We start from the raw sequence: 4351 nt of genomic DNA, 5'->3' as shown, positions 1-4351 counted from the left end.
TTTTTATAAAGTAGTTTTTAGTACTGTGGTTGGTTCCTCATGATGCAGGAAACGCTGAGACTATTTGGAGAAACACAGATATCCATTATTCTTCACACACATTTCTGTACCATTGACAACAGAATTATAGTAAAAAAATTACAGTCTCAGAGCTAAATAAAAAAGATTCGGTTCCTTTTTTTGTGTTTTTTTTGACACGTAGGTGATGTATCAGTCTGTTTTGGATGAATCCAAGGGTCTAGAACTCTGGAGATGTGACCACTTTCACTATGCAATGACAATATAGCACTTCATGTCTCCCCCTTTAGAACCTGCAGAAAATTCATTCAGGCCTTATAATATGATTGGGTACAGGGAATACAGCAGTATTTGTCATATGAATTTTCCCATTCAGTAGAATAATTATTTGCTCAGGGGCAAAATAAATGGTCCCCTAGGCTCCAAGGTATTGGATACTGAGTAATCTTGGTTTGGGAGGTGACACAGATACAGCTTTGTGAATCAGGCCTTTCTCATGAAAGCTGTTTGTTTCCAGTTCATTTTTCTACCTTTATCTTTGTCCGTTCATTCATTTATCTTCCTATCCAGCCATCCAGCAAGTACTGAATGACACTGGAGACACAGTGATGAGCAAAATGGACACGATCTGTCCTCACGGAGAAAAATAAAGGTATTTAGTACCTAAAATTTGGGTTTCTAAGATTTCTTAGCCATCTGCTTAAATCCAAAATTTAATCACATTTCTTTTATCTGTGGCTCATTCATTATTCCAGAAGCATTTATTAAACATTACCGCATCAGGGTCTGTGCTGGTGCTGCAGAGATTAAGAAAACAGGGCACAGTGCTGGCTCTCGGGCAGCTTAGATGGAGGGATGGAGGGATAAGTGGATACTATAATAATACAATATGGAAAGCGCATGATGGTGAGCTATGTCCGGGCGTACAGAGGACGCATCCCTGAGCTGAGCTGACAGGGTGAGTAGGACTTGGCCACTCAGTTTCAGGAGGGGTGGGCAGCAGCAGACATGGGTCATTTGGAGAAGTATTCAGAGCAGGGAAGAGAGAGGAGGCCAGGGCCCTGGGCTTAGAGGGCCCTATTTCCTTTAATGAACTTTATCCTGCAGGTGATGGGAATCCATTGCATTCTGGATTGATCATGCCAGCAAATGGGGTACGGGGAGTGATCTGAGGAGACTAAACCTGGAGCACAGATTAAGGGGACGCAGCAACCATGTAGGCTGGTGGCAATGAGTGCTGAGGGGTGGTGGAGAGAGGATGGAGATGAGGACACAGATTCGAGAACTATCTGGAAGTCTGCATTGGCAGAGGGATGGTGTGTGTTGAAAGACAGTAAAAATTCAGGGAATCCCAGGTTTCTAATACTGGTGGTTAGACGACAGATGGTAGCATCGACTGGATAGAAAATACAGGGGAATAGCATTTGGTCATGTTGAACTCGAGGTACGTGTGTGACATCGAGAATGCCTGGCTGTGGGATTTGAAGTGAGGATTTGGGGAGCCATTAGCATACAGGTGTTTACTGAATGGAGTGTGATGCCTCCTGAGAAATATTGAAAACAGCATACAAAACAGACCTGAAAAAGTCATCCCTGTGTTTACTCTGAGAATATTGATAATGAATATTGATGTTTATTTGAATATGGATGGTATGTCTTCCAATGGGTGCTGTTAGATACTTCTTACCTAGGTACTAAGAAGAGTTGGGTTTCTTCTGAGTGACCAACTATGCTTTTATCTGCTCCCTTCCCCCACCCCTGGGAAGTTCAAAAACTTTTATTTTATTATTATAACAAAGCTAAATACAATGTATTCATTTTTTTAAGTTTACCGTTCAGTGATGTGTAATACATTCACAGAGTTAAGCAACCATTACCATAATCAATTTTAGAACACGGCTGTCATCCCCAGAAGAAACTCTATACCTATTATTTCACTCCCTTTTAATTGTTAAACTCTGCATTGGCATGGATATACCACACTTTATCCATTCATCAGTCAGTGAATACTTTTATCTTAAAGACGAGCATTGACCAAGAGATTTTTTTTTTGGGACCAAGAGATTTTTTAAAAAAAGATTTAATTTATTTATTTGACAGACAGAGACCACAAGTAGGCAGAGAGGCAAGCAGAGAGGGTGGTGCGGGGGAAGAAGCAGGCTCCCTGCTGAGCAGAGAGCCCGATTCAGGACTCGATCCCAGGACCCTGGGATCATGATCTGAGCCAAAGGCAGCAGCTTAACCCACTGAGCCACCCAGGTGCCCTGTCCAAGAGATTTATAATGAGAACCACAAATGTGAGCCATATCCAATGTAATTCTAAATTTTCTAGTAGCTCTATTTTCAAAAAAGTAAAGAGGAATGGGTAAAATTGATTTTAATAAGATATTTTAACCCCATATATCGAAAATAGATTTTTAATATGTAATAAACATTAAAAATATGAATGAGGTAGTCTACATTTTATTTTATACTAAGTCTTTGAAACACAATGTGTGTTTTGTACTCAGGACTCATCTCAGTTTGGACTAGCTTCTTTTCAAGCACTAGTGGCTACCATACTGTGTCTGGTTTCCTTCTTCACTCTGGCTTCCAGGAAGCTTTGAACCAAATTCATGGTAAATATTTTTCTTGTTAATGAGATTCACGGCTCCAGACTGCTGCTCTACTTTTGCTTTCCTTTTGTTTAATCTTTCCAAATTGGCTTTTAATTTATGCTACTTGGTTACATTTATGCCCCCTCCTTTGTAAATTGCTTTAATTGAAGGTGGAACATGCCCAAGGTCTTGAGAAGAGAACCACTGACAGAAAGAAGATAAATGTTTCGGTCGAGGCAAACAGGTAGTGAACTGATCTGAGGAAGTGAGCACAAGACTACTCGTTTAGAGGCGGCTGCTAACCCCTCTATCCACATTTCTCTGGCCCCTTTGCCCCAACCCTCAACCGCAGCAAGCTGCCACAGATAAAACTTTCAGAAACTACCAAATAACGGAAATGAGCGTAGCTGAGTGTGACTGGCCAACGTAGGCACCAGGAAATGGGCCAGACAATACTTGGAATTAATTTCTCTAGAAAACATTCAATGACTCAATAAAACAAAAACAAAAACAAAACAGGTGCCATGATTCTGGACCTCCGAAACCCGCAGGCGAGCGGGTGAGCGAGTGAGCGAGACAGATGGTCCTTGATGCATTTCCACTTAGGCACTGAAAGGTAGCCCATGTATTTCTCATCTCTCTGTCTTCCTACATGTTCTGCCCTCCCCGCAGTGCCCTTCCCCCTCTCTGGCCTTCCCAAACTTCAACGCCCAGTTCAAATAACCCTGCATTCGAGACTTCTTCAATTCCTGCTGCCACAGGGTTTGCCAGCATCCTTCTTATACTCACTGCACTCGTGTGCATGCATTAAGAATGTTAAAAACATTGTGTTCGGACTTCTGTATTGTCTGCCACCCTCAAGATTCTGAATCATACCCCAAATGGCTACTTGCTTGTTAAAGCAATTAATTTACTCTCAAAGCTGAAAATCCTTGCTGCAACTTGTTAAGGCCCAGATTCATTAGCCTATAATATCAGGTATAATTTCCAAAGTCCACATTCTAAGCATGTAAACTGATTTATGATCATCAGCTGGTGTGTTTAAAAAAACAAAACAAAACTATATTTTTCATGAAAGGTCAACAGAACATGAATTCATGCATTTGCACATTGACTCATTAATAATGGAATGGCTCTACATTTTCAGATTTCTCCGTGCATTTTGTTTTTTCACATCAAAGACTTTAGTTCCAAGTGCTATTATATCTTCTCATCTGAATATTTTTGCTACGAGTATTTTCTTTTTAACCAGGAAAGAAAGGTGTCTTAGAGTAAATGGAGGCACGGAATGCACAGCAACAGGACTACCCCCATCCCACACTCTCCCAACACACTAGAAAGAAAGTAGAAAGAGAATATTGACAAACTGAGAGCTTTAGTATCAACCATCACTTAGCTTCCATTCAACTAATTATAGTTCACCTTGGAAAATTCTATACAAATGTAAAAGACAACTAGTTGCTTGGTTTAAACATGGGCAGGCACTGGATTTTCTTCTAGAAAAATTTTAGGATGTGTTAGCTTTGAGGGCTCTCTCATAAAATGGAATAGACTTGTTTCTCTATTAAGGAAATGTGGGGTATGACATTTTGAAATTTTTGGTTACAATTGGCATTTTTTATCATGCAAAATCTGTTTCCCTTTACTCTCTTCTTCTCTCTCTCTTTTGGTTCATATCCTTCTCTTTGTGAATATGAAGTGGGTTATGAATAGAAGAATAAAAATGGAAAAATACT

This window comes from Enhydra lutris, unplaced genomic scaffold (genome assembly GCF_002288905.1).
Source record: "Enhydra lutris kenyoni isolate GAN:26980312 unplaced genomic scaffold, ASM228890v2 scaffoldscaffold14, whole genome shotgun sequence".
NCBI lineage: Eukaryota > Metazoa > Chordata > Mammalia > Carnivora > Mustelidae > Enhydra > Enhydra lutris.
The sequence above is the reverse complement of the archived record's forward strand: the minus strand, read 5'-3'. Positions refer to the sequence as shown.